Genomic DNA, 26055 nt, shown 5'->3' on the forward strand with positions numbered 1-26055 from the left:
ACAAAAATAGAAAAAAAAACAATAAATTTTTGGGGTTCCCCATACTTCGAACTGAAACTCAAAAATTTTTTTTTTCATCAAACCCATACGTGTGGGTTATCTTATGGATAGGTCTTCAAAAATGATATTGAAGTTTCTAATATCATTTTTAGGGTTCCGTAGCCAAATGGGAAAAAAACGGAACCCTTATAGATTCGTCATGTCTGTCTGTCTGTCTGTCCGTCTGTCCGTCTGTCTGTCCGTCCGTATGTCACAGCCACTTTTCTCCAAAACTATAAGAACTATACTGTTGAAACTTGGTAAGTAGATGTATTCTGTGAACCGCATTAAGATTTTCACACAAAAATAGAAAAAAGACAATACATTTTTGGGGTTCCCCATACTTCGAACTGAAACTCAAAAATTTTTTTTTCATCAAACCCATACGTGTGGGGTATCTATGGATAGGTCTTCAAAAATGATATTGAGGTTTCTAATATCATTTTTTTTCTAAACTGAATAGTTTGCGCGAGAGACACTTCCAAAGTGGTAAAATGTGTGTCCCCCCCCCTGTAACTTCTAAAATAAGAGAATGATAAAACTAAAAAAAATATATAATGTACATTACCATGTAAACTTCCACCGAAAATTGGTTTGAACGAGATCTAGTAAGTAGTTTTTTTTTAATACGTCATAAATCGCCTAAATACGGAACCCTTCATGGGCGAGTCTGACTCGCACTTGGCCGCTTTTTTCTAAACTGAATAGTTTGCGCGAGAGACACTACTAAAGTGGTAAAATGTGTGTCCCCCCCCCTGTAACTTCTAAAATAAGAGAATGATAAAACTAAAAAAAAATATATGATGTACATTACCATGTAAACTTCCACCGAAAATTGGTTTGAACGAGATCTAGTATAAGTAGTTTTTTTTATACGTCATAAATCGCCTAAATACGGAACCCTTCATGGGCGAGTCCGACTCGCACTTGGCTGCTTTTTTTGTCTTATGTTCTATTTTATTTTTATTAGTAGGTAGTCTTTATCATAATATGGTCTCCTCCCCGATCTCCATCCGTCTTGGTTTTGAGCAATCTCCCGCCATCCGTTGAGATATGCGTCCAGAGGGCCTACCGAAATTCGCAAATTGCGGGGACCTTTGTCTTTTACTCCAATGAAGGAGTAATTAGAGTAACAGAGAAAGATGCTCGCAATTTGCTAACTTCGATTTTCACGGGTAGCCCAGGTCATCCCGCCATCTCCGCTGGGCCTGCCAGCTCCTCGCCCATCTTGCGGCACCCACACCGTGGTTATTTTCGCCCGACTCTTATGTTCTACCAAACAAAACAGTCCGATGCCGTCGAAACAGTCGACGTGGATTTACCTACATAGAAAAAAAACACGGGAAGTCCGCCCGAGACTGAGTTTTTTTTTGTTTTCCTTTATTTCTGTACTCATACCTGTTATATTTCTATACACATGACAGACGTTTTAAGACGCCTGGTGGTGGTGGAGCCCGGCAATTCAGTTGAAGCAGGCTTGGCTCACTCCGCGATTTCGTCGCTTTGCTACAGGTAGCTAAAAAGTACATCCGTTCCGGCCCAATTTTGGGGAAAGCCATAAGCCGCGCGTGGCGCTGTCGCCACCTAGCGGCCATATCTGTGCTGATCGTAACAGACGCGTTTTGTTAGAGAGTGAGTCTTCTGTACTTAGTACTATTATTGACCGAAGCGTAGCGAAGGTCTACGTTTTGACTCTGGCATTTTGCTTTTGTATGTCCGGATGTTCTCCTCTACAGGTCACAAGTCTCAACCGATTCGTGTGAAATTTTGTGACCAGATTCTATGAGTAAATATTTTTTTTTTGTCGATCCCGTTTTTGGAAATTTTCAAAAATGGAGGAGTTGTGATACCTCGCGCTTAAACAAATAGTCGTATCGATATCATAAGAGCATTTTCTTTTTGAGACATATTTACATAGTAAATGGTCAAAAATGCAGAAAAATTGTATTGCTGGTTTAGGCGGTATTTAGATCTTTAATTTGTACTCGAGAATCATGGCGCATTTTGTAAACAATCGCTTTTTTTGTTTGCACACAGAAAGACTGGGTTCGATCCCCAGTAAGACATAACTTTTTGTATATTTTTTTCACTTAAACTTCGTATTTTTTTTTAATATTTTAAAATCTTTGTATTGTTGATTGATCAAACCGCTGTGTGGCGCTGTCATCGTGCACGGCCCCAATAAGCTATGCTCGCGAGGTCTACAGCTCACAGAGCCACTAGTTTATTCTGTGGTTGAAGTTACAAAAGTATAAGTTAAATCACGGTGTGACAGGAATCCATTTTACTCGAAAAAAGGAAATTGCCTTCGGTGAGTGGTTTCATTGGAATATTTTGTGAGGAATGCAAAATGGCTTTTAGATTTTTTGTTAAAGCACTCGCACGGGAAATATGAAATTGAAAAGGGTCCGTTTTAAATATTAATATAATATTACGTAAAAACGTTTACAATTCGTTTCATATCCACTATATTTATAAACGAACAATTATTTAACAACGCAAAATTGTATTTATAATATTCGATATAAATATCGTTTAAAATTTTTCCGAAAGTAATATAACCGCATTACCGCTCCTAGTCTGAGTCAGACTTATTGGAGGTTCTTATTCGGTTTAGCTACACTAATAAGAGCACTTAGGGCACAGAATAAGTAATAGTATTATCAAACAGAACAGCCACGCACTCGCACGGACTCGCATTACCTCGCCCCGCGACACGAATTTGGCCATAATCTGGCGGCTGCGCGGACTCTCAGTATAGCGACTTACCCACAACATACACAATGAAGCGTGTAGGTACAGACGTGTCGAGCACACATATAAACACAAATGATTTTTGATGTATGGCGTATCCGCCCTGTGGTTAGGGCACAGCTTATAAACAAGTTAAATAAGAATAACTGAACCAAATTTTTCCGTTTTCATTCGTATATCCATCAATCATCAATAAGGTCTTTCAAAAATCTTCTTCATCGCAAATCTTGTTATTACAAAATTAAATAAGTAGTAGGAAACTTAAACTAATTAAATTTATTTTAAAATGCATGAATATAAGAGGTATGGTAATACAAGATATCACATGCCGACTAAAAGTTTTATCAGACTCGGTTGATGTCACTTAAAAGTTATCAACACATGCAAATTAATCGCATATTTTCACTCTAAATAAACTTATTTCAAACATTTAAATATAAAACTGCGCCCAAACCGAGGCCAAATTAATTCAATCAATGTGCGAACCTCGTTCGTCAGTTCGTCACCGAGTGAAAAGTCAATATTGTCTCTAATCAGTCAAAAAGTTAAATCCACTACGTGCCACAAATAAATAACCTGAAAAACTTTGTTAACCTCGTATCTTGTTTACAATTTAACTCAAATTTGAACTCTAGGTCAAGGCGATCAAGGTTTATTTTGCAATACCAATCATGTTTGCATTACGAGATTGAAATTTAGTTTCAATTAACATTTTGACGTGCTTTTCTAGTTGGTTGTTATCGATCTACCAACGTATTTAGCAGTCGTTAAAGCTCTTTTAGCATTGGTAAAAAGGTTATTTTAGCTTGCATCATGCGATGAGTAAGTTGGTAATGAGTTCAAGTAGCCGTTTTGTTTTGTATTACCTATTTAGTCGAATTTCGAGTACTTTTGATCGGAGTTTTGATTACCTGCCTTGTAGTTTATTAAGTTTACTTAAAATTATAACAAACAGGCTGAGCTGCCTTAACACATTCAGTGCCAGCGCAAGTTACGTGCTACGCGCTACGGGAAAAACCGTATGTAGCGAAAAGCGCCTACGAACAGTGAACTTCCCTAGCTAGTCGCTGGCAGTTAATGTGTTAAAATAAAATTATAAACAGGAAAAGGAACCAATACAAAAATAGAAACCAAATAAATAAATTATACAGATTCAATAAATACCAGTCATTTTACCTTAATTTTTACCTTTACCAGGATTCGAACCCGGGACGTCCTGCTTTCTTAATAGGGTCACTACTGACTACGCTAGGAGGCCGTAAATTCTTGGGTAAAAATGAGCCAGTAATGGTTGGCTTTCATCCCTTCTATTTAATTACCTACTTGTGACGAGTGTGGGAGAGAAGCGTAAGTGTAAGGCCTGAGTGGACGCTCGAGTTGGGCGTGCAGCGGGGCGGGGCGTGCAGCGTGCATGTTAAACAAATGCAAACGTATAGGAGCGGCCTTAGTACACGCTGCTCAAATTATTCCTGACGCCGACGCCACGCTGCACGCCCCGCCGAACGCTCCGCTTCGAGCGTCCACTCAGGCCTTACACTAACGCTCTTTACAGCAGATGTCGCCTAGATCCATATACTTATTATGGTGGAAAGATTCGCTGGCTATGGATGAGGTCTTGGTGACTCAGTTGGCAGAGCACTGAAGTATCGATACAGAGGCCGTGAGTTCAAGTCTTTTATTTAAAGAATAAACCTTAAAATGTCAAGTTACCTAAAGCCTGTTCTTCGCGCCGTTGTACTGTTACAACGGTGCGATTCGGAAAATGAATAAGAGACGACCGGTCTGGCCTAGCGGGTAGTGACCCTGCCTGTGAAGCCGCGGTCCTGGGTTCGAATCCCAGTAAGGGCATTTATTTGTGTGATGAGCACAGATATTTGTTCCTGAGTCATGGTTGTTTTCTATGTATTTAAGTATTTGTATATTATATCTATCGTTGTCCGAGTACCCACAACACAAGCCTTCTTGAGCTTACCGTGGGGCTTAGTCAATTTGTGTAAAAATGTCCTATAATATTTATTTATATTTATTTATTTATTATTTATTTTATTCACTAGATATGAAATAGTAAAGATATGTGACGTTCCACGGAAAAAGGTGCCATTGCCCCGGCTGAATATTGGAGCGCCGTTAATAATAGCGTAAGCCCCAGCCGCCATAAGGTACCTTTTGCCGTGGAACGTCACAGATCTTTACTATTTCATATCTAGTGAATCACTAATTCATTTCCCGAATCGCGCCGCAAGTCACTGACAAACCAGAACACGGAAAGTAAACAGGGACAACAAACATTCCTGAAGCGGCGAAGAACCTGCCCCTAAAACGACAGGGTATTATAAAAGTTTTATTTCTTCGTCATTCTGAGGAGCGGCGAACGCTCGCTTTCACAGTGGTTGAAAACGAAACAGTACTTACACTGCAATTAAGACGTAGGTAGGTACGTACCTATAATCATATTATGATCTTATACCATAATGTTTTGAAGTGGTGACGAAACATTACGAAAAATGGAGGGGTGAGTTACAAAAACCGAAAGCAAATTGGGAATTCTGAGTACAGCGGCTACGTTAGTATGTAAATAACAAAATAAATAAATTATAAATTTAGCCCTAAAGGACTATGCGTCAAAATTGCCCCAAAACCAACAGAGTTGAGAGTTAGGTCATTCGATAGGTATTTTTCTGTACTTCATTTCGTTCTATGGGCACCAAGCGGAATTCCATTGCAGAACTGAGAATTTGGTACATTAGTCAAAATGTCGTCAACCTTATTACCTAGGCAATAGAGTCCACCGCCGGGCGAGCGCGGTAAATTATTCGGTGTGCTCGCCCGGCGGTGCGCGAACATCTACACTGCAGCAATTAATTTACTTACTTGGACTCTATTGCCTAGGTAATAAGGGTGACGACATTTTGGCTAGAATACCAATATCTCCGTTCTGCAATGGAATTCCGATTGGTGCCCATAGGTAAAAATGAAGTACATAGAAATACCTATCTAATGACTTTACTCTCATTTCTGTTGGCGTTGGGTCCAGGCTCCATACAAAGTTGCCCACATGGTCCTCTGCCTGAGGCATAGTTCCCAGGATGCTGGCCGCGTTCCCCCTCTGCACAGTGAGGCTGAGTTTTTGTGCAAAAAATGCGCCAGCTCATAGTTTTTAATTGTATGAGATCCTGGAAATTCTGGGAGAAGACCAGTGCTAAGCAACGGGATACTTTATTACTTAAAAAGGAAAATAAACTTAAAATGGAAATTGTATGGGTATATATTGAAACTTTTTCAGGTACCTAATTTAAAACTGCGCTTATGAATGTATTTAGGTTGTTATCTTGCTGTTTTTCATCGGTATACTACACATCTATACAGCAAACAGACACTTTTTTATGCTAATGGAATGGGTGTATACTTTTACCTCCATACATTTAGCGGAGTGAAAATTATACTACGTTTTCAAAAGGGCGTAAACTTTAATAGCGCTAATGTTGTACATTTTAAGGTAAAAAAGGGGATTTCATACGTGTCCAGAGTAAAAGAGGATATATTTATGACATGTTTTACTATGCACACCATTTTAAGTATTCACTTTATAGCCTTTGCATAAAATACTAACTTTTTATTTTATTTCCTCATAACCGCAGTCGCTTGTGTTTTCTTCGCAGTACTAAAATATGATATAAGGTAAACGTACTAGTGCTCGACATCCTAATGCCCAATAGATGACACCCTGCTGTCACTTCTATTGACAATGACTTAAGTTTCAAGATGACATGTACTGGGACCGCGTTGAGAAACAGTACGTTTACCCTACAAGTAGGTAAAAAATAAAGTTAAATTTTTCGCGTAGGTAGAGAAATGTGAGTAAAGTAATGATTGGAATGAAACAACCTTATAACCTTCATATAGATTTGTTTTGTAACGTTTTACATTTACCTACATAGTATGTAATTTCCTTACGTTGGTGTAGTGAAAAAAATGGTATTTCACATCGTTATTAATTAACTATTTAATTTTGCTTTCAATTGTTGTCATAAATGGCAAACCACTATGTTTCAATTTTACATCACAATTTCACTTGCACTGCGTGTGCTACAAAAAACGTTGCAGACTTATCTTAGTCTAACTGTAGAACACACTATCGTTCTGTGGCAGTTGAATAAAAAAGCAAGGTACTCATTCCCGATATTGCCTGAGTAGGTATGCTTACCTAACATATTATCTAATATTAGTATCAAAGCATGTCATGCAAAGCATGTGTATTAGTGTCATCGTGAGGAAACCGGACTAATCCCAATACGGGCCTAGTTTACCCTCTGGGTTGAAAGGTCAGATGGCAGTCGCTTTCGTAAAAACTAGTGTTCACGCCAATTACTGGGATTAGTTGCCAAGCGGACCCCAGGCTCCCACGAGCCGTGGCAAAATGCCGGGACAACGCGAGGAAGATGATGAGTATCAAAGCATGTAAGCTACAGTAAGCATTGAACAAGTAGCTATCGTTCTGCGACAGTCAAATAAAAATGCTAGGTACTTCCCGATATTGCCTAAGTAGGTATTATGCTCACCTAACATATCTGCTTACCAGTATCAAAGCATGTACTTAGCTTACATTGAACACAGTATCGTTCTGCGACAGTCAAATAAAAAAGCTATAAGGTACATTCCCGATATTGCCTGAGTAGGTATGCTACCTAACATAAATCTACTTACCAGTATCAAAGCATGCAGCTTACATTGAACACACTATCGTTCTGCGACAGTCGAAAAAAAAAACTAGCAACTCGTTTCCGATATTGCCTGAGTAGGTACCTATGCAACCTAACATATCTACTTACCAGTATCGCCTGGCCGCGCTCCAAGCAAAGTTTTTATCAGGCGTAATTCCTCGCCTCCGCGCGGCCTAATGAATTTCTGAAGTGCTCCCAATCAAACTTTGCTCGTTGCCGCTGATGTATTCTGTCAGCTTAGGTCATACGAGCCAGGTGTTGTGGTAGATTACTTTTGTAGCTATGCTTTTATCCGACTAACAAAAAAGTAAGCAAGCAAGCTAGTAAGCAAGTTAGTAATTTTTATCCCAATTGTTGTAAAATATTGTATCTTTGTTTTGACAACTAAACTAGACGACAATGCGTGATTTTTTAATTGTGATAGCTCTTCGATCAACATGGAAGGGATGCGGCATTCGCACTATTTCCCCTCTGCCTAGGTACAAGATCAAATAATAAAACTAGTTGCGCTCGGATTTTTAACTAGACCGAGTCCAGTCGCACGTCTGGACTCCAGACGCGCGAGTGAACACAGCAGCAGAAAAAATGCCTAATTGCTCGGTTTTTTGTTGTAAAAAGAGGTCGGGGACATCAAATTTACAAAAAGAAGGTGTTACATTTCACATGTAATATTTTTTTACATGTCATACGTTTAATTACATTTAAACACAATATTATATTTTAGTCTCATGTAATTGCTGGATTTATCGATTTGGCTCGCCCAGTACAAATTGCGGATCGGTCGAGCGACAAATCCGACTTCTCATCTCTCAGAAAACAATAAAATTCTTTGACGAAAATGTGTTAGTGTGCGTGTTCGGACACTTGTGATTCGTCCGTACACAAAATCAGATCGAGGTGTGCAAGATTTGTCTGTGTAGGGTGTCATTTTCTATGTATTTGTGTCGTCATTACAGATTGGATTTTGTATGTAAGTGTGTGAGAAGTGCGACTGTGTGCACGTTCCCCCCCGCGAAAAATGGCAGAATGATTTGAATGTCAAGATATCGCTTGGGCCTATCCCTTCCGAGGTGTCGGAACGGAAGCCCGTGTTGATCGAAGTGATAGCTGGATTAGACCCTTTAAGCTACTGTTAAGATTTCAAATATGACAGCATTACTGCAGTCAAGTCATTTTTTGACAGGTTAGGCATCAAAGGCAGAGACCAACCGGAATTCAGCTACGATTAAAAATTGTATAAAAATATTTAAAACGGTTATTAGATCAATCAAATTAAATATTTTTAAACATATACAAAAAATAAATTATAAACAGCAAAAATATTTTATACCTTGACTTTAAACAAGTATTTTACTTATAGCCTACTTGATTCGTATAAGTTAGTGACATAATAAAAAAAAAGCTATAACTCTCGTGTCTTCAAATATACTAAGATTCACTGTGTTAACGGGTTCCCTACATAATTAAAGAATGTAGAAAAGTATTACTCGACTTGGCAGATATCACATATAAATATAACATTTAACAAACACCTACGAAGTCTTTTATTAAGTAGCTACAAGATTTTCAATCTCATTAACCTAACGACCTTCTTAGCCCTTTTGTAATAGAGAGCAAAATGGATAAACTTACTTTTTACCATCTGGTCTTTCTTTAGTCTACTTTAATACACTCGGTAAACTATACGTGGTTTCTTAAAGCTTATAAAATAGAGATCAAAATTAAATGGAAATCATTTAACCATCCGCATTTTTCACGTTTACCACGCGAAAAGCCAAGGGTTCCTGACGTATGAACACTTGGCAAGAAATACGGCATAAGAAAGATATTCAACACTTTGCCTCGGTCTCATTAAGGACGCAACCGTTTCTATCTGATGACAACATATATTAACTAATTAGGGGATATTCGTGTTTGCAAGTTCCTTGAACTTTGGCTACGCAACGTTGAGGGCTCTTGAGTTTTTGCAATATGAGTTTGTAACTATGGAGAGAGGGAAAAATATTTTGGAATATTTTGCTTTAAAGCGGCATTACACTCATGTTTATGCAACCTCATAATGCAACTGAGATTTAAGAGATTTTATATTAAAATTTTGGAAAGGATTCAATTCGTATTTGACTTTACATAGTTAGGTAATAATTGTTTGAGAAATATCTACTTTTAAAATCCTAATACCTATTACTAACCGTGCGTGTTGTTAAACGACTTAAACGTGTCCTTAACCATCATTTTGCCACGGCTCGTGGTAGCTAATCCGCTTGGCAACTAATCCCAAGAATTGGCGTAGGCACTAGTTTTTACGAAAGCGACGGCCAACTGACCTTCCAACCCAGAGGGTAAACTAGGTCTTATCGCGATAAGTCCGGTTTCCTCACGATATTTTCCTTCACTGAAGTGACAGGTAAACATCAAATTATACTTATTGGTACGAGTCGGGGATTAAACCCGCGATCTCCGGATTGCAAGTCGAATGCTCTTACCGATAGGCCACCAGCGCTTTATTTAAACGTGTCCTTAACCAGTGAGTGTTATTGTAGGCTAAAACTATTAATAAATAGGTACGTTAAGAATCTTATTCGCTTGCTTATATATCAATTATATATCATTGTGTTATATAATGACATAATATAATACTTGGACGCCTTATGGCGCCTGGCGCTTACGTCGCATAGCGCCGCAATAATATTGGAGCGGCGCTATAGTAATAGCGTAAGCGCCAACTGCCATAAGGTACCTTTACCCGTGGGACGTCACTTATAATTTCTAAATCTACGCTTTGTACAATAGGTGTTCCAACACACAAATTCTAAACTTAATACAAAATGCAATCCCAACAAGACCAAACATGTAGCAGCTTTGTTCAGTATTAGCCAACATAGTTACCAAAACAATCCAAGCCTCGCCGGGAACAAACCTTCGAGCCTTGTTACCAGGGATGTTGCGGATGCAGATTTTTTGACATCCGCGGATGCGGATGCAGATGCGGATATCTAAAGGCTCACATCCGCGGATGCGGATGTCAAGATTAGCTACTTAGAAAAAGTCAAATATTACATTTAAAACATTTTTTTATTAAAAAAAAAACGAAACGTTTAGTATTTGAGCAAGAATATAGGTGCGTTATATTTAATAAACAGTAACTTGGCCGACTTTTCTAGATCTAGACGATTTCGTTATACTTAGGTAATGACGAAATTACCTAGCACTTACGCCGCCGTTAAGACGTTCCTGTACCGACTTGTTCGATATCCGCATCCGCATAAGCTCCGCATCGATTTTATGCGGATGTTGAAAATAATGCGGAAGTTCCGCGATTGCGGATGCGGATGCGGATGTTTGCAACATCCCTGCTTGTTACCTGTGCCAATATTTGGACAGCCGGCGTGTCGCTAATTCTAATGATTTGTGTATTACATTGTGGAGTAATTAAGATGGAACTTGCGTGTGTTTGATGTGGAAATGTGGAAGCGTACCTACGGAATACGCAGTACCACCGGGTAACTTGTGGAACAATTTTCGCACTGTTGTGTTTAAAATGTTAAATTTTTTAAACACACAAGACTAGCCTAGTCGGGAGGTCCTGGGTTCGAATCCCGGTAAGGGCATTTATAAATGTGTTCATCATGAAAATGTTCACAATTTAATTGTTAATAATCTTTTTAAGAATCGTCAAGTACCTAAATATTCAAACGAAAGCCTTGAAATTACAACTGATAACTTCGAAATACATTAAGTATTTCGAATGTTGTTAGCTAATGTATTTTTTTACTAAACGTGCCTTAATTGTATTCAAAATGGTTGTATTTGAAATGTGTAATAATATTCTGTAAATGTATATTAACGTCACAAAGCGCGTATGCCTAAAACTGCCTGGCCCCTATTTCACCACGGTGACAGGTAGGACAATTGTCAATATCACTGTTACTGACGTCACAGGCCTTCATAGACTACGGTAACCGCTTACCATCGGACGGGCGGTGTGCTTGTTTGCCACCAACAAATTAATTAAATAAACTCCATTATATCGCCAATAAATAAGTAAGTACTTATTTTGCGAAGCTAATGACAATTGTCACAAGAAACACGACAATTGTCACGAAATTCCAACACAGAACTCATTTCCTATCAAGAATTACCGAAAGTTCTATTAAATCGTGTGACAATTGTCAACATCATCATCATAAACTTCGAAAGAGAAATACCTCTTTTTTGCCGATATAATAAAGTTTTTTTAAATAATACAATGATGGTGGCAAACAGGAATACGGCCCGCCCGATGGTAAGCGGTAACCGTAGCCCATGGATGCCTGTGACGTCAGCAACAGTGACATTTGTCGAATTGTCGAACCTGTCGCCGTGGTGAAATAGGGGCCAGACTGTAACAAGTCTGAAAAACCTTTTGTCTCAAACACTTACATCAAAAACAACCCTAAAGCAACAATGGTTAGCAAGCCTATTGTTCTACGGCATGTTTTAAAACAATTACTGCCTCTGAATACACTCGTTTTAAAAACCTGGGCAAAAGTCCAACAGGATTAGGTGAATTGGACAGGGAGGCCGATTTTGATTTAACAAATTGGCATTTGTTTTGATACGACCATTTGTTTTGAATCTTAGTTTGACTACCATTCCGTATCTACTGTCTCAGTTTCTTAAAGCTTAGCTGCAAGAGATCCCAGTAAGGGATAAGTTCGCATTTGTTGTAAATTATCTCTGTGTTATGCACTTGTTTTGTGCAAAAAAATTATTTACTATTACTGCTACTACTACTAATTACTTTTAACAATCTCTCACGCTGATTGGAAATTAATACAGTTTAGTGAGCTATAGGCGCTCATTATAAAATTTATAACAACTCGGTGTTTATAACATTACCATGGTCATTATTATCATAATTACACTACTGTTTATAAGTAAACAACAGCGTAACTATTAATACGTTCGCATAGATAGCTTACGTTTTTTTCATACACTGGATTCATGGCATTGGACATTTCGTTCTCACTTATTAGTATGCGTGAGACGCACGCATGTATCATAACAAGATCAAAACTATAATAAATTGTTAAATGAGAATCGGCCTCTGAATTGGACAGGGCGGTATGGCATGAGCATGCGTTTTTATTCGTGTTGCGAACTGAACAGGAAGTCCGGACTTACAGTTTTGACACTACCGAAGGGCGTTAACCTTAGATATGGTACGTGTTAAGAGCTTTTATTAGGTATTTTATTTTGATCGTTGGTTTTTACTGTTTAATTCTGTAGACGTTAGATTTTTCCTAGTAAAGACGTCCATTTACGTTGGTCATTCTGAAAAAAATATGTCTGCTGCTGTCTAATTGCCATGCACCATACAAAATGTAGGTATGCAAAGAGTCGTGACAATTATACACAACCGCAGACATATTCTCAGAGTTGACTCATGTAAGTCCATTTTGTTTTAAGTAAGGTGTATTCGGGTATTTCCGAATGAACGAATAGTGGTGGATAATTCCGAAAGCTGACTCTTACTACAACGGAATATGAGTGATTTTACAATGATTTTCGGGATTACCCGAATAAACCTTATGGAAGTTTTTTTAGCTAACAAACCAAGCAACCAAGAGCTAAGTTTTAACGACGATAACGATAGAAGGACATACAGACAATATGAAGATTTATTTTGAGTCGACAGAATATCTAGTCATCGATGTCAAAAGGCCTAACGGCCCGATTCGAACAATGCTTATAAGAATTAAGCTACAGCGTTACGATACCGATTTCAGTGTTAAAATTGACATTTCTTCAACCAAAAAACGTCACTTTTGACACTGGCGTACCGCTGTGAATTCTTATAAGCATTGTTCGAATCGGGCCGTAAGTAATTTAAGTGACACTTGAAACTCCAGAGAATAAGAAACTCCAAGAAACGAAAATACTTTCTGTAGTTCCTTTGAAAATGACTTTCAGGGTGTGAGCACTCTTAACTTCAATCAATTCTTCCCTAACTTTCCGCTGTCTCCTCCCACTTAAAAACTACACTGAAGAGCAATGTAAACAGGTTACTTGGTATGTAAATCTATAGACAAAATGACTCGTTTGTATAGCTCTTCATGTATAAATTAGGTAGCGCGCTTATCTCGTTTGACCTGACTTCAACAATAAACGAGAATGTTTTAAGAAGTCCGAGATGATAAAGTGGACTTTATCGACGTTTTTGCCAAGAAAGTTACAAGTCATCTCTTAAATGTCCCGAGGAAATAAGCGAGAGCAAAGTTTAAAAATATTGTTGTTGTTATAAGAGTACGTAAGAGCCGAGGATAGGCATACATAACTCACGTAACAATGAAACCGTTTTGAGCTGCTTAAATTGCCTAAAGCTTCCAGACTATCATGAGAAGGAATCGGGAAAGCACAAGGACATAATAATCTCTATTAGGCTTAGAAATAAATTAACTAACTAACTATTACGGCTCAGCGACCCAAAGAGGATTTTGGCCTCCGAAACAAGAGCACACCACTTTTCCGGATCCTGCGCCGTTTTCTGCCAATTATCGGCTTGAAGCTGATGCAGATCCGCTTTCACGCTGTCTCCCCAGCGGTATCTGGGCCGACCTACCCAGTCGGTCTTCCCAGGTATGCCCTCTTGGCAGCCCGGTCCTCTCCCATTCTTAATAAGTCTATTAAGAAATAAATTTAAAGTGGAAAATTTAACTGTCTTGTGTGGGATTTGAACACACGACTACTGGATCACTAGTACAGTGCTCTGCCACCTGAGCTACCAAGACCGTACCCAATTCATTTATTTCTAAGCTTAATAGCATCGTTCGCAGACGTTTCTGCTTAAACAAAGTTAATATAATCTCTATTATCCCGTTTTCTAATCGAATTTAAACTATTGTGAGACATACTAACATTGAATAATTTTACGATTTTGACTCACTTGTTTTAAGTCACTCGCGCGACATATTTCGGAGAGGCTAGGCTTCTCCTTTCTCAAGCACTAACAGTGCGAGCAGCGTTCACGACGGCACGGGTACGCGATACACGGCCGTCGTGAACGCTACTCTCACTATTAGTGCTTGAGAAAGGAGACCTAGGCTCTCCGAACTTACCGTCCGAGTGACTTTAAACAAGTGAGTCTAAACCGTAAAAATATTCAGTCCCGTTTTCTAGTTCGAGTTAGTTCTTTTTTTTGCCGATCCCTATTACGTATGCAGAGGGCCAGTGCGAAGCAAATCTAATCTCCATACAAATATCCTGCAGCGCGGCAAGGTAACTTCGACTGGAACACCTGGAATTAAATTAGTGTTGTGACGTTTTTGGGGCAGCGTTTAACCGGAGACTCGCTTTAATGTCTTTATTGTTAGAATAGACATGCTTGCGTATCGCTGGCCCAATATTACAGGGTTCTATGTTTCACTTTTATCGAACTGAAATTTGAACATTGTCATAGTGACATTAAGTCGAATTTCAACTATCTTGAAAATGTAACATAGAACCCTGTAATATTGGGCCAGCGGTATGTCGTACGTATTTTACAAGGTTTTGTGTTTGTAAAATAGATATTTCTGTATTCATAGTTGACTTGTACAAATTGGATAATTGGATGGTTGTTTTATTGCGTTGGCAAACATTCTAATAGCATAAGCATAAGAATAGCAATTAGGCTAAATAGTGATATCACTTTCTCATAGAAGAAGTTACTTTCGAGATATCTTACTTTTGATATAGTTATGTTAGGACGCCACATTCTAAGGAAGTCACTTTTAAGGTAGGTCATATTTTGAGAATGTCTCCCTAAGACGCTCAGAATTGACATACATACTTCGAAAGTGACTTCTTACGATATAACTGATTTCCTAAAATGCCTTATAGTACATTTTAAATAGACCACCATGTGAGAATTACAATGTGAACACATTCACAATATGTTTGATTTAATAAGCTTCAAGGCATACAGTGTACACACAAACACACGCGTGACGTCAACTCTGTCAAAGGTGTCTTGTTGTAACTAATCCAACACACACAACACACAACAGGCAGGCAGGCAGGGGTACCCCTGCTTGCAATACTGCATGTGTAATCTTGTGCTGTTCTCTGTAAGCCCCTTTACCATCTCACAGCCGAAACCTGTTCCAAATGGATTATTCGAACACACTGCTGGTGGTGGTTAAAGGATGACTCACGTTAGACCCGGCCGTGTCCGGGCCGGAGCTTTCCGGTGGTTCGTTTTCTATAGAAAGCATCACGTGATCACCTCTCAACTGTCATAGAAAAGTAAGCGCCAGAAGTTCCGGCCCGGATACGGCCCGGTCTAACGTGAGCCATCCTTAACATGGAAGCATCAATCAGTTATATAGCTAGTTATCTAAATGTAGCGAAAGCGAAAAAATAATTTAAGGAAAAAATACGTATAGCATTAGTTATCAGTATAACATAATCGTCGCTTCAGGAAAATAACAAGTTTAAACATAGTTAGATAATATATTATTTACACATCAAGTTTATTATCAATTAAATTACCATTACCTCCATATCACCTCCATATACTATTTTGACAATGTATCTGTTTTCCTAGCGTGTAAGTGATGTGGTCTGAAACTGTAAGCTTACATTGTGTTCAATAAATAATAATAATAAGGAGTGATATCACAATTTTTTTGCATAGGTAGGTACATGTATAAATAAAAAATACAAATGTAACGGGGGTCTACTCAATTGTGGGTAGAAATCCTTTTCTGTAATATTTTATATAAAAACTTGAAAGTTTCGTTCGTCATAATTTTTTGGTGATACTTAATTACGTGATAACGGACATGGATGAGAATAATCTCACACCTGAGGATGCCAATGACCGGGCGAAGTGGAGAAGATTGAGCAGGAAAGCGAAAGTACCCTGGCGCTAGGCCGGGAAAACACTATGTTGAAGAAGAAGACTTAAATACTTACCACTATATTTCAAGGTTTTCTATATATTTAAGGGCCACCCCACATCTAACGTCTTTCGAGCGTCGGCGTCTCGTCGGCATCTACAACTCTATGGCCCTGCTCGAGGCAACGTCGACGCAACGTCGACGCAACTGCGCAGCGACGTCATTTTCCATAGCGCATTAAATTAATTTTTTTTTTGTATAAAAATCAGCATTTATACAATTGGCATATTATTATACAAAAGTATACAAAAGGCCTTTCTAAATATTTCTCAGTATTAGTGAACTCGCCGTAATGCAAAATATGACGCCCAATTCTTTACACGTTACCGAATTGCTGCAAAGTTTAGCCGAGCGCGTACCCTTACCAAGAGCTTACAGTAGACAGACATGGTTACAGTTTTCTTAAACTCACTCTCAGTGCATTAAATTGAGACTAAAATTTAGATATATATGTAATATTTAATATAATTGCCATGCGGGTATTGTGGGTAACTTTTTTTAAGAGCGTCTGGTAGCCTAGATGTATGAACATATGTGACGTTCGGACGCATACGTTTTCTCTCCTCTGGACAGTAGTTTATAGCTTTTTTCTACTCGTCGACTGCAATGCTTGAATTAAGACTTCGTATACCAAAGTGAAATCGCATACTTTTTTCACTATGGGACCCCAACTCAACTATAATATTTATTTCGATACAGTTTAGATAACTATAATATTCATTTCGATACCGTTTAGTCAACTATAATATTCATTTCGATACAGTTTAGTCAACTATAATGAAATTGACCAATCGAAAGCGCGGAGCAAGTACGGGTCGCGTAAGAGTATGAATGTATCGCGGCTGCTCGCGCATCTTAGCTGTATACTTTTGGTTTTTTTACGTACATATATGATTCTTCTACTAGTTTTAAGTATTTTTTTTTTGTTGACTCGTAGAAAAAGTATTGTATACAATAGTGATATACTCAGCAAGCTTCGTTGCCTAAACACGGTACTCGACTGAAAAGCTCTCCATTATATCACAATTGTATACTTATAATACTAGTGGGGATGTAGGTTGGTAATGATTTTCTCATACATTTCCAAATAAAAGGACTCTTTTTATGTGGATAAGGGTTAAATAAGAAAATTAAGCTTTAGAGCCCTTAACATTTGGCTATGTCTACAGGAAAGACGCGAACACAGTTTTGTGTTTGACCTACATTAACTTTTTCCACATTCTGCACGTTCTGCAAGAAACAAGCGAGACGCCCTCTTATTCTGGGTTTGACATGTATCTAAGAAGTGGGGATGAGCTTTCAAAGAATTTGAGTAACGAAGCTTTCGTATAAACTCATGGTAAGGGTACTCTCAACAACATTAGTGTAACGACGTCGTTACGGCTGCAGCCGTGCAGATGAAAAGGCTGCCGCAATTAAATTTAATGCGATACTTTGTTTTCAGTGCATTCAGTCGAATCCAATACTCAACAGGCTGGTTGAGAAAGTTGAGAAACCGTGTTTATGTTTAACCATCGTAACTCCTTACCGACTTAGTTCTGTTAAAAGGTAGACCGTAGACCTAGCTACACTTAGTTTAGTCTTTCTTCAACGACAGAGTGGGCACTTTCCTATGATGGTATACAGATAATACAAATATGTATATAATATTACGTATTACGGAGATTTGTAACGCCTAATCGTAAGGTTATTGTCATCAATCAATCGATAATCGTCAATCGAGTGCCCATACTTCAAACGTACTAGTAACAAATTTTCAATAAATCCTTAAACCCCTTTGTCAAAACTCTATTATGACCAATGCAGGTCATACACATTGTATGAACTGACGTTTATCTGACATGGCTATTTTTACGTTAGACTCAAGACACACTTGTAAGTTTTACTTACGTAAGTAGGGAGGGGTTATTTTTCGTGTTATTTTTTTCATGTTATTTTCAGGTTGCAAATATGTCGTAATTGAAATTAAATCCAAAATAAAGGTGCATTAGAACCAGGCCCAGCCACATGCAAAATTAGTTCTGTTTGATAAGTATTTTCTAATAACGGGTGAGTTGATTTCAAAAGAGTTTTAACCCTTCTGAGAGTTTGAACATTTCGGTGTTTGAACACCGAAATGTTTAAATGAATTGATACGCTGATACTCGACTATTTACTCGTGTGTAAATATTGGAGTGAACGGCATTTCATTAAGTTATTGAAGGATAAAAATAGTCGAGAGAAATTCTATTTATAAGGAATTTTTATTGGAAATAGAAATAGCACTTAAATCGTTGTAAAAAGACATGAAAGTAGATGTATTTTTATTTGCGAATTTTTGGGACTTTTGTTAAAAATATAGATACTAAATGTTTTTAATATTCTGAAGAGATAGCGATTAATTTTATTTCGGGTATTTTCTATAGTTTATTCAGAGACCATACTTTTATATCCGCAACGCAGGCTTCGTCAGGTAAACACAAACTTACAATCAGCTACAGGCATCGTCAGGTATTTTCTTGGTGACACACTTGGAATTGCAAATAGCTGTACGTTTTTGAAATAAAATTACTCTTGAAAAAATAATTACTTAATATAAGTCTAGAACCTCGACCCCTAAAGGCCCCTACTATGCCTTTAGACTGAGGTGAGCTGTGACAGAGGAGAGTTGTGACATCGTCGATTTTTTGGAATCGATTAAAAGCTAATAACGAGCTGTCAATAGCGAGCGTTTGTTAGTTCAAGTTACTAGCTAACAAACGCGCACTGTTGCGAACACAGTTAATAGGTTTAATAGGTTTCAAAAATTCGACAATGTCACAACTCTCCTCTGTCACAACTCACCTCGGTCTCCTAACATAAGTATTTTTTTGGGTTCCGTACCTCAAAAAAAACAGAACCCTTAAAGGATCACTCGGGCGTATGTCTGTCCACCATCCCCCCTCCCCCTTTATCTTCGAAACTATTGAGTCTAAAATTTTGAAAAAAATACACAAAATAGTTATTTACCTTTATATAGATTACAGGAAACCCTATTAGAAATGTGTATTCAAACGTGAGTCGGACTTAGTGTACGGTCCGCGAGTCCGACTCGCAGTTGGCCGGTTTTTGAGCGGCGCTGGGCACTTTTTGAGGTGGGGAAAAAATGATAAACTCGAGACAGCGTAAGGCGATCACGTGACTGTAAGCCCCGTAAGGTGGCCACTCATAATTTAAATGGCATTTAAATCAATAAAGAAAAGCTCAATGTTATTTGACATTTATGTTGCGGACTCCTTTTCAAGACTCTTTACCATGTTCAAATAATTTGACGTTGTCATGGCAGTATGTAAATAAACATGTCGATTTAATGAAAAAGTGTGATCTTATTTGAGAATGATAATAATATATAATAAATAAATAGAATACCTCCGCTAAATGTTTGTATCGTGTTACCGGGCGTCGGTAACATAGTGAGGTGAGTTTTCACTTCTATCGGCACTCCCGGAGTGCAACCTTTGTTGCTTGTTTTTATAACTTCAATTACTCGCACTCAGTCTGATTGCGATCCTTAAATCATAGCAGATCGTCGATCACTGTCGGGCCTCACCCTTCCTCTGTACTTGAACTTGAGAGCTTCTAACTTTGCCGTGATGTATGAGTCAGATGGATTGACAAATATGTGAGATTATATTGCCAGGCGCTTGGTAGGGAAATTGGTTCGGGCGTTACGATGATACCTACCTCAGAGGATAATACCATCCACGTATAATTGTGTACTTATTTACTCTCATATTATTATACCTACACTTCCACGTTAGCGTAACTAAATAAGCTACCAATATTACATTTTACGACATTAATGACCAAAAGCCAAAAAAAATCTTGAGACGACTTCTCATTTTGAACTTCAACCGAAAAAGTCTTGTTTAAAAATATTTAATAGTATAATTTTTAATCTGACACTCGAAAAATCAGACTCATGTCAGATTTTTTATTAATTTTAATAATATTTTTCCCACTCAATTATGCCCGCAAAGTGCCAACGACGTATTTCCGTGTTTATTTATATTCCATGTTTACTTTGCGGTAATCCTGTCGGCTTTTAAATTATGTGTAAAATATTTTCATTTTATATTTCTTGCCACGTTGTTTATGAAGTTCATAAATGCAAAAATCGTGGTCATTAAAAGTTAAATGCGTTTTTCTTTAAATGTTTTAATTTTTATTTGCGGGAAAGTTTTAAAAAAATTCAAAATATTAGTAGGTATGTAAGTACATATTTTCTGATATTAGGAATATAAATCAAATATGTGTGTAACTTGTGCCCATTGTAAACAGGAAAGTAAAGATAGTACATTAACTTTGAAAAATATAGTATTATTGACATGTTTTCCTGAAACTGTTTCCGATAATTAAAATGTATTTTTTTCTAGTCTACCGAATAAAACAATTGACTTTAGGTACCTACTTATTGCTTAACACACTAACTTATACAAACATTACTTTAATAAAAACAAAAGTCTCTCATAAAAAGTTCATTATAGTAACTACTCGTAATGTTCTTTTTCTTGAACATCATTAACCAAAATATGCATTTTATGCAGCGCAAGGACGTACCTAATTTACTTAAACCTGCGTTTTGTTTGACCCATTCAGCGAAATGATCAAAATGTAAAGATAAATTTTGACTTTGCGTTTGACCATACTAGCATGGTACGGTAAATAAAATTAATTCAAGATTCAAAGCAGTACTAATACCATTTCATTTTCCCACCCGCATAATCTCGAAATGTCTAACTTCATTATCACTACATAGTATAAAACGAAGTCGCTTCCCGCTGTCTGTCTGTCCCTATGTATGCTTATATCTTTTAAACTACGCAACGGATTGCGGTGATACGATTTTTTAAAATAGATAGAGTGATTCAAGAGGAAAGTTTATGTATAACTAGCGACCCGCCCCGGCTTAAAAATGCTTCGCACGGGTTAAAAAATATATATAAACCATCATCTTGAATCACTCTATCAAAAAAAAAACCGCATCAAAATCCGCTGCGTTCGTTTTAAAGATCTAAGCATACATATGGACAGACAGACAGCGGGAAGCGACATTGTTTTATACTATGTAGTGATTTGTTAACCCGTGCAAAGTCGGGGCGGGTCGCTAGTCCATTATAAAATATCACTTTTCATATCTCCAGCCACATTAGCTATTCAAAAGGCGACACCATCCCCCTAGTCCATTATGATGTGTCACGTAAAACAATTTCCAAGCCTTCTTAGCCCACCCCGTAGTATACAATACAGATGCGCAAAAACCAGCTTACTAAGACCTCCCATATCTGTCTACAGTACTCATTTAAACCCATTAAGCTTTGCTTGAAGGAACGGAGACAGGTCAAGTAAAGGTGGACGCAAGTTTTGAAATGATCGGTGGAACTTGATGTAAGTTTTCTTACATGTGAAGACGAGGGTTTCATAAGACTGACTTGAATGTATTTATTAGTTATGTAAACATTTTGCTTTGTTCTGTTTTCTATGGAGGTTTATTAAGGGACTTAAGAATAATGTTTTCAAATAGATTATTTATAACATTTAGTCTAGAGACTATATACATAACTCTGTCTAATTTGGTATTTAAAAAAAAAACGCAAACAAAATGACTCCCGTTCGGGCATTTAAACATACTCGTAATTCAAACAATGAGGTAAAACAAAAGCAAATCAGCAGGCGTATTTTATAGACATATACATGATACGAGTAAAATAAGTGTCACTTTTTGTCACCTCGCGATTGAAAGAGAGATATGCTATCATTTTATCACGCCGCTGTCACATGGACAACTCCGACGATCATATCCATACAGTACGGTACTGTTTTTTTGTAGTATGTAGAGTCTGTGCGGAAAGAGATGAGTCGTGGATTGTATTGGGCCCCATGCATTCCACGACTCTTCTCTTTCCGCACATACTCTACCTAAGTTATTACTTTAAGCGTGTACACTTATCTAATTTTTATTAGGTAAAATTTTATGCTTACTTGTGCTGCCCCTACATCTTAGCGTCAAAACTACATGACTGTGCAGGCAAAGTAAACAAATGCAAATTTTGAGTAGTTTCCTTATGTGGGCTGGTAGAATTTGACTTTCCAATGATGATTTTGAATGATAAAATAAATATTTAATAACATTCATTTTTTACTGGATTTTGTTTGATATTTTACAGTTACTATTTTCCTTGCGTTGGTGTGGTGAAAACGTTTGTGTTTCACTCGGGGGCAAATTTTGTTTACTTAATCCTCGAGCCTTGAACCCTCGCAACGCCCAATATTCCACTTTTTGTTCAATTTTGGATTATTTCGCTTGCTCGGGTATCAATATTAGCATTAATAGAGAGGTTAAGCAACAACTTTGCCTTTTAAAACAAATAACTATTAAATAATGTAATTGTTGCCTATTACGTATAATTTAAATTATTTAACTATGCATTTGGTACAAAAGCCCTTTACAGAATTACTACTACCCATAATGCAACCGCAATCATTCTGCCATTGAAACTTGAAATATTGAAACTGAAATTCCAAATCAGTTTCATCGGTTTTAATTCAATTGCCTACGGCCGCGGTTGGTCGACTAATCGAGAGGAATTGCTCTGGTATTTTGGTACGTTTTGGCAAAGTTAGGATTTTTAGCTTTGGACTAGGATTATTTTTTATCCGAGAGATTTTCGAGTCATTTTAATGGAGGTACTGGACAGTCGATAAATCGAATAGGTATCGTTAGTGCCACAAATATACGGTAGTTTTACTCCATCTTCGAGTCAAAGTGTCAGAATCCCGTGCCGTGATTGGTCCGTGTCTTTGAAAGGACCAATCACGGCACGGGATTCGCTCACCTCGTCCCCCGCACCCCAGTATTTATGGCAGCATCGGTTTCATGAAATAATTGCTCTAAACTCCGTCTAGAGGATTCCTAGTCTATGAAGCTGATAAACAAGATCAAGTGCGGGTAGTTCGTAAAACTCGCGCGGCTAGAAGATGTTGATGTCAACTTTAGCCGAACTTCTCAGAGACCACGGGGTCAACGCCGTCCTCGAAACGTCGTTGAGAGGTAAAACTTAAATACAAACATCATAGACGGTTTATGATGTTTGTGTGTATAAAAATATATGGAAAAGCCGACACGTTACTTCGTCCCCTTTCATCTTAATTCTTGTTACTCAAAAGTTATTAATTAGGTAATGCAATTATTTCCCACAAGCATGTACGAGTATGTACGTAATGCTATCATCGTTCATGTACACGTATATTTTGTACATTATAGGATAACAGGAGACATGTTATACCGGTATCGGTCATTGTATAATCCCTTAGTGGTCTGCGTGTCGGGGCCACGAAGTGGGCGGAAAAAACTGAAAATTGTTCTACTTAGATTTTTTAGCAAGCAGATACGTCTGCGATCTGCGATTGATAGGTTTGACAAATTTTATATTCAAGGAAAAACGGATTGCAAAGGATTCAATTCCTGCCAAAAGGTGTGCATTTTTCCATTATTCCTTTAATATAAAATTTGTTCTACTTAGTTCTTATTTATTGGATTTTGTGATTTTGTACATAATTTTGCACCTTGTAGATCTTTCTAGAAATGCGTATTTATGAACACTACATAATTGTAATGGCATGTACATGCTATTACATGTGTATCGGCTTACAAGTGTAATAATATAAAAAGTAGCATTTATTTACTCGAAGCCTATTAATGTTTCGAAAACAATGTTCTATGAATTGCCTGCTTTTTAGGGTTCCGTAGCCAAATGGCAAAAAACGGAACCCTTATAGATTCGTCATGTCTGTCTGTCTGTCTGTCTGTCCGTCTGTCCGTGTATGTCACAGTCACTTTTCTCCGAAACTATAAGAACTATACTGTTGAAACTTGGTAAGTAGATGTATTCTATGAACCGCATTAAGATTTTCACACAAAAATAGAAAAAAAAACAATAAATTTTTGGGGTTCCCTATACTTAGAACTGAAACTCAAAAATTTTTTTTTCACCAAACCTATACGTGTGGGGTATCTATGGATAGGTCTTCAAAAACGATATTGAGGTTTCTAATATAATTTTTTTCTAAACTGAATAGTTTGCGCGAGAGACACTTCCAAAGTCGTAAAATGTGTGTCCCCCCCTGTAACTTCTAAAATAACAGAATGATAAAACTAAAAAAAATATATGATGTACATTACCGTGTAAACTTCCACCGAAAATTGGTTTGAACGAGATCTAGTAAGTAGTTTTTTTTTTAATACGTCATAAATCGCCTAAATACGGAACCCTTCATGGGCGAGAGCTTTTTTTAGTATTACCTACTAAACTTGCTAAGTTATTATTACCAATGTTATTTTATCTGTATATTTTACATTACGTAATACGTAAGAGAGTTGCCTCGTTGCTCTGCAGAGTGCGTGCCAGCTCCAACCCCATCCTGACTACTGTAGCGGGCCGATATGACTCACCTATAATGCGGCATGTCGAGTGTGTCATAACCGCTACTAGGTGATAGATTAAGTTATTGCTGTCTGTGTATGTTTTAATCGCTTTCTGTTTTTGTTCCACTAACACTTAGTTTTTAATCTTAATTGTTACTAACCATTATGGGCCATTGTTGTCTCTTAAATAAATAAATTGAAATTGAAATTGAAATTTTAAAATCTAAATAATATATGTATGTAACAATCTAAAACAGATCGCTGGCGTAATGGCCCACACACTGACATAAGGGCCCCAGGTGCCAGGCGTCGTGTTTGGACTTGGCCGCACATTTCCACACACCCCCTCACCTGCGATCGCAGTTTACCTTACAATGCAAGCATTATAGACTATTTTTATCTATTCTCCCGTGGATTTTTCATCTATAAAAGCACTAGGGTGACTGCTATAGTTATTGGCAGTGGCCAATTACTATGTAGTGACATAGTAATTGCCTACTCCTAACAATAAGGCTTCAATTGGCTTGTTTCTTTCTGATTTGTTAGGAATGGCCAATTACTATGTAACGGTGTAACATGACGAAACCGAATAATTTTAGCAGCGTATTCCTGATCATATTTAGAGACAAAAATGTCCTATAAACTTTTTTGAAAATCGCCTAGTTTCAGAGTTAATACCAATTTAAAAAAAAAAACAAGTATTTATTGTTACATAGTGCAAAACGCCTTTTTGATGGCGATGTTGCTACTATGGGACGTAGTCTAAATATCCTTATTGATAGATGTCAAAAAGTGACAAGTAACACTTTGCAAAAACTAAGTTTTACGAAAAAAAAAAATCCATTTTAAGTGAAATTTTAACCAATAACATTTACTTTTTATGTACAAATACATCCAAAAAATTTAAAAAAAAACAAACAAAAAAAAATTTTTTTTTGCGAAATTTACCTAACTCAATTTTTTCCTTCTTTAGACCTCAGAAATTCGTGGTTGAAATCTTTCTCATTCCTCGTGAACACCATGTATAGTTGCCAATAACTTAATACTATTATCTTGTACTATTATCTTGTCGAACAGAGCACACGCTCATTATTCCGCGCAGCTGTGTCTTAAGTTCGGATAGCCCTCATGATAGCCGACCTCCGGTAGGATATGACACTGGAAGAAGATTATCTTG

General features: G+C 37.5%; 1 long non-coding RNA gene across 1 annotated transcript; it reads left to right on the forward strand.

Annotated features, from left to right (window-relative positions):
• Window positions 1-67: 67 nt before the first annotated feature.
• Window positions 68-24706, forward strand: LOC134651504 (uncharacterized). Its single transcript, XR_010097110.1, has 2 exons — window positions 68-153; window positions 24533-24706. It is a non-coding gene; the product is annotated as an uncharacterized LOC134651504 (long non-coding RNA).
• Window positions 24707-26055: the final 1349 nt, after the last annotated feature.

The sequence above is a fragment of the Cydia amplana genome, chromosome 10, assembly GCF_948474715.1.
Source record: "Cydia amplana chromosome 10, ilCydAmpl1.1, whole genome shotgun sequence".
Taxonomy (NCBI): domain Eukaryota; kingdom Metazoa; phylum Arthropoda; class Insecta; order Lepidoptera; family Tortricidae; genus Cydia; species Cydia amplana.